This window comes from Catharus ustulatus, chromosome 4, assembly GCF_009819885.2.
Source record: "Catharus ustulatus isolate bCatUst1 chromosome 4, bCatUst1.pri.v2, whole genome shotgun sequence".
Classification (NCBI taxonomy): Eukaryota; Metazoa; Chordata; class Aves; order Passeriformes; family Turdidae; genus Catharus; species Catharus ustulatus.
In genome coordinates, this window is record NC_046224.1 from 4,225,906 (window position 1) to 4,231,905 (window position 6,000).

At 47.4% G+C, this 6,000-nt stretch overlaps 1 protein-coding gene across 1 annotated transcript in view; it reads right to left on the bottom strand.

Annotated features, from left to right (window-relative positions):
* PRKCQ (protein kinase C theta) overlaps positions 1-5,384 on the bottom strand; it is a 55,199-nt gene extending 49,815 nt beyond the window's left edge. Inside the window, exon 1 of the mRNA XM_033059286.1 lies at positions 5,306-5,384. The gene's annotated coding sequence lies outside the window, so the exon portion shown is untranslated. The remainder of the gene's footprint in view (positions 1-5,305) is intronic.
* Between the last annotated feature and the right edge of the window lie 616 nt (positions 5,385-6,000).

Sequence of the window (6,000 nt, forward strand, 5' to 3'; positions counted from 1 at the left end):
CCAAAGCCCTTCAGTAACATGTGCCAGACCTAAACCCAGCTGAATCTATACCTTAAACCTTCCTCCTTCTGCAGGAGGGAGGCCCTTAGGAGCTGTTCCCAGCCCCACACACCCCTCTCACCATCTTACATCCACCTCCCTACCAGCACCTTTGTCTCAGTTTTTAATTTTTTCCATTCAGATGTTTTCCTGCCTCAGATTGCAATCCTGGTGAGTGTGAGGTCTAGCCCATCTCCTCAGCTCAGGGCTCCACTTCTGCAGGCACACTCACACCCTCTCCCACGTTACTACCAGTGTCTGGGATCACCTTTTCAAACATCATTTTTCTGCCTTTCTAAATAATGAAACCCATGGGCAGCAGGTGGTGAGAAGTGCTTTTTGTTGCCATAGAAAATTCTGGTAAACATATCTGATAAAGAATCACTTTCTTTGAACTAAAAAGATGAATATTTTTTGAAGTAAAGAGATGGGTTTTGCTGTAGGGTCTGAAATGTTTTGATAAAGCTGACCAATCATAATGACTCATCCATAAGGTTCCCACATATCCTCATTCTTTCTGCCAAGCAGATTTATCCACAGATCCACATCTTCCCTGATCACTGCTGCCATGGACACTGGAGATGGACCCAACACCTCTCTGCACCATGTGAAGATGTCATGTTGCACTTTGGAAGCCCCAGGAAACAACAGTGGAAATGCACAGATCATCTCTAACTAAATTCCTACAAGACACAATAACAGCATTCAGAATCAAAACAACTTTGTTGTGGACCAAAATATTTTCCGTTAAAGAACTTAAAAAACCCTGAAACTCTGAAAAAAATCTTCTGTATTTTGGAAAGAAAAACACCTCAATTTCTCTTGTCCTCTAAAGCCACCTGAGTCTGTAAACCCTGATGCTTCCAGCTTAGATCCTGCTGTTGTAACTCCTTACCAGGGAGCAGGAATCTTGCTACACATGAGACTGCAACACCTCCTCCTTCTTTCACCTTTTCTACTTCCATGTGTACCATTATCTTTGCCAAGTTTGCTTTCACTCATTTACATTGTAGATAAGAAAGTGTATGTATATAAAATTAACTAACTTTTATGGCTTCATGTGCAGTCTCATCCCCTGCTCCTATCAGGGCAGTTTTAATTATGGAAATATTCCTCCCACTGACATGTTTGCTGGTAATTATCATGTGATAAGTACAAAAGTGTTTCAATGTCATTTTTAAATTTTTTTAAGTATCGTGGAAGGTGTTTTACCTTTCTCCTCCAGACATCACATCAAATACTTTCCTTTAACTGTCCATGGTCTGGTAACCCTGAATGAAAACTGATCTTTTTCATCACTGTGGGTGCCTTGTCTATGCCAGGAGGTGATATTTTGGTAAATGAATCCAGATTTCTCATTTAAAAACCCTGGAAATGTCCAAGGCCAGGTTGGACAGGGCTTGGAACAGCCTGGTCTAGTGGAAGGTGTTCCTGCACATGGCAGGGGCTGGAGCTGGATGATCTTTAAGGTTCCTTCTGACCCAAACCATTCTGTGATTCTCTAAAAGAATCAGACTGAATATGATTCAAGATTCATCCCCTCCTTGTCCTCACTTGTTTATCAACCATAAACTTTTTTGTCTTTTAGAGTTGGTATTTCCTATGCAAATGCTTTGACTGTTTTGTATTCCCTGCAGACAAGTGGGATGATCAGGAAAAGAGGATACACTTCACATTGAATGCCAAGCTAATTAAATGTATAAAAATTGAGGCAGTTGATTGGCAGCAATCCAGCCCAAACTGGGTCAAATGTGAGGTGGAAATGGCCATTTAAAAAAGAAACAAAACTGAAAGATGTCATGTTGAGCCAATCCCCTGTGCACCTCATGGGTCTTCATGGCTCAGATAAATATCAAGAAATTCACTTGAGAGATAACTGAGCCCTACATCCTCACTACACGTGGCACTGAGGTGACAGAGAAGGGACACAGTTTAGTGAAAGCTGTGCCAGTTTTTTTTCATCTCACCCTGGGTACATCCTTTAAATCCATTCACTTGCTCCACTCAGCGTTTCTGCCCCAAAGGAGCAAACACAGCACATGTTCGTACACATAGGTGGGAATAAAATTATCCCCAAAAGGAATGTCACCACTCTGCCCCAGAAATCTGCTCCAAAGCAGTGGTGTTACTAAAAGGTAAGATACAAACCACAGGAATTATCCATTGCTAAGACAGCTGGGTGTGATTTGAAAAGTAATTTGTGTCCCTTTCACTCTCACCATCTCAGTTAATAAATGTTATCTCTGCTGCTGGATGTGAGAGATGAAAAATCTCCAACAGGCCCAATAAATAACAATATTAACACAAAGCAGCAACGATGCAGATAAATCACAATCACACAATTGACACAAACAAGCCATGATACAATAAAAACACTGCAGTTTGCTCCAGAGAAGGGTTTGCAGTTTGGGCTGCCTTTGCCAGTGTTTTTCTCCCAACCAGGAGCTGGATGCAAGGCAAGGAGGCAAACAGAGAGCAAGAGCACGGGTGGAAACAAACTGTCAGGGAGTGTTTGCAGGCTGCTTCCCATGTCAGTCACCAGCATGATCCAGGGAACGTTTCTGTGTGAGAACAGGCACGTGAGCATCCCAGGGAGGGAACTGTGCAAAGCCCCTGGACCTGTGACTGCAGGCTCCATCCAGGCTCTGATGAATCCTTCCCATGGTTTCACACACACAGGTTTTGGATGCTCATACTCCTGTATTGATTTTCTCTTCCTTTTCTATTTTAAGAGTCACTTTCTCGAAGCTTAGGCAAAGAACAACACTCTGTTTACACAAATCCTGGCTTCAGCAAAATGGGAAGCAACAGCAGAACATGCAGCCAAGTGTTTTAACTTGGATCCACAAACATATGCAATAAAAAAGCCAAGAACAGAACAGCCCTCCTGGCAAAGCCCTGGCAGGTGCTTCATATTTCACCTCCCTCCCAGGCTGCTGCAGAGCTCTTTGCAATTAAACTCAGATAATAAGAGAAGAAACCAAAAAGTTGCCATCAGAAGTTATATTCACCATATCACTTCCTTCAGAACAAAGTGGAAGGATAAACAACCTGGAAAAGACCCAAGGAAGAAAAATAAAAACCCATCATGCTGGGAAAGCTAAGCTGCTTCTCTTGTTCCTTCTATCCATCCTTCCTTGTCTCTCCCTCTTTGCTTTGAGCTCTCCACCTCTGATGGGACACTGAGCCACATGTACTTTGTGAGAAACTCTTGGAGTCAAGCAAGTGAAAGAAAACATGCTTGAGGCAGGGAAAACAAAACAAAAAAAAAGCTTAGTTAGCTCCACCCTGGCAGTGTAATAACCCTCACAGCTCTCCTCGGGGTGGAAAAAAAAATAAAAATGAAAAGGTTTCCCCAGTGTAGCAGCATGAGTACAAAACCAGCCTGGGCCAACAACAGGGGGCTGCTGAGCTGCAGGACAGAGGCTCAGGAGGGAGATCTGAATCTACAATAGGGCCTTAAAAAGCAAATCATAAAATACATGTAAAAGTGAGGGGAAAGTCTAATTAAACTCTGCATTGCCTGTACCAGTGAAACTGTGACATCACCTTAAGGCAGGGAGTCTTTCCAGGCCAAAAGCTCTGCACAGGCTGAGCAGAGGTTCACCTTGTGTCCACACAGGGCTTGGCTCAAGAGTCATGTGAGGAAAACGAGGAGTCCAGCAGGGCTCAGGGAGCCTGGGCAAGAAAAGGCTGGCAGACACCAAAGTCTCATGTCCAGCTGAGACAGCAAAAAAGAGACAGAGGCAACAACAGTAGGATTCAGATTCAGCTCTGATGTCAGGAGTTCCATGGTGAACTCCAGGAAAGCAGCACCTTAGGAGCCATCTGGTATTTCCAGCTGAACGCAGTCCTGCTCCACCAGAACCAGACAAGAACCTCCTTGGAGCAGGTACTCCTCTCTGCTCCTCCAGCTCCACTCCTGAAACTCATTCCCCAGAAACTCACAATGCCTGGTGGCCTCAACAGGGATGTGAATCCCTTTCATCAATTAAAAGGAAGGATAAAAATACAAAAAAACCCCCACGTGTGCAGGGCCTCAAGGACTTGGCTGTTCCAGAACACAAAAGTTTGAACATTGCCCTTTTCACTGCAAATAGTTCTGCTACTCCCCCCGCCTTTTTTTTTTTTTAATAACAAGTTCAGTGAAACTTTATCTCTTCCTGCCCTAGTAACCCTACTAAATAATCTGCTGTTAGCATGACTCAATTGAGTGGCTTTCAGCTGCTGAAGTCGGTTTTTTTTTGCTACTGTTCTTTCATCGGTTAAATTAAACAAAAAAAAAAACAAAACAAAAAAAAAACAAACAAAAAAATAAAAAAGGCACTTTCTCCCTCTGAAAGTATCACACTCCTGGAGATTAAAGTACAGGCAAAAAGTTGGTTGCTTGCCTTGCAGTTGCAATTAGAAAGGATCCGATTACAGCCGAGGGTTTAACTCCATTCGCGCTCGATGTGCGAGCTCAGCCAGGCTGGGCTCGGAGTCCCCTCCTCCCAAAGGAAACGCGGCTCAAACTCTGCGGAGAGCAGGAGGGATGGAGGCTGTCCATCCCCCTTGAATTGCCCAAACCTGCTCTCAAACTTAGCAGCTCTTGTTTCTGGAGCATTACGAGTGATGGACCCAGCCGCTGAGACACAACATCGCACCTAAAGCTGCTCTTCTGTCTGTGTTATCACATTCTGCTGAAACACCTACAAATCATCACTGAGCCCACCAGAGAAAGGGCTTTCCCTCCATATTTCCCCCAGTTTGTTCACTCTGTTGGCTAAAACTGTTTGTAGTCGGTTTTCATTGTGTTTCTCACTTTCCCCTTTTCTCTGTAATATGAAGATACACACACGGGAGAAAACAACGCTCTCTTTTAAAGGAAGGGAAATGTGATGGCGAAACCACAAACACAGGTGTAGAAGCTGAAAGCAATTTAGACTCTTATTAAAAGGCAAAAAGATAAAATAATAAAACACGACTCTCTGGACAAATGCCAAGTTGTCACCTTTAAAACCCCGCAACAGCAGCGCCGATGGCTGCAGGGGAGCGTCCAGGGACAGCGAAACGCCGACAGCACCGAGCAGTGCCCTCACCTTCCCGGTGCTGCTGCACAGGGTCTACCCCCGGAGGTGCCACCGAGCCCTGGAACAGCGGGACACCTTGCCCGAGCATCCCCCGAGCATGCCCGAGCATCCCCCGAGCATCCCCGAGCATCCCCGAGCATCCCTGAGCATCCCTGAGCATCCCCGAGCATCCCGCTCCGCTCCGCCCGTGGTACCTGCTGCCCGCGCAGCGCGGATCGGATCAGCTCGGCTCGGATCGGATCACTCTGGTTCGGCTCAGTTCAGTTCAGCTTGGCTTGGCTTGTGTCCGGTCCCGCCCGGCACAGCCCGGCTCGGTTCAGACCGGCCCGGCTCTGCTGAGCTCCCCCTGGCACAGCTCAGCTCGGCTTTGCTGAGCTCCGCCCAGCACAGCCCGGCTCTGCTCTGCCTGGCTCGGCTAAGCCCAGCACAGCCCAGTTCGGCTCTGCTGAGTTCTGCCCGGCAAAGCCCGGCTCGGCTAAGCCCAGCGCAGCCCAGTTCGGCTCTGCTGAGCTTCACCCGGCACAGCCCAGCCCAGACCAGCCCGGCTCTGTTGAGCTCCGCCCGGCACAGCCTGGCTCGGCACAGCCCAGCCCAGCCCAGCCCAGCCCGGCTCAGCGCTCCCGCCGCCCCCGCAGGGACGCAGCGCACTCCGCAGCCACCACCGGGGCTGCCCTCGCTGCCTCTTCCTCCTCCTCCTCCTCCTCGGCACCACCCCCGGGTGCTCCTCTCGTTTTGCCCCCGATCCGGAGCTGAGCATCGTGTCCGTCCTGCACCGGACCCTGCCCTGAGGTCCTTGTTACCGGTAGGGAAGCAGTGGCTGCAGTGAAACTTTCTCTCAGAATAATGAAGTAGGACAACCTGATTTGTTTTTCCAGACTGCAGAGCATTG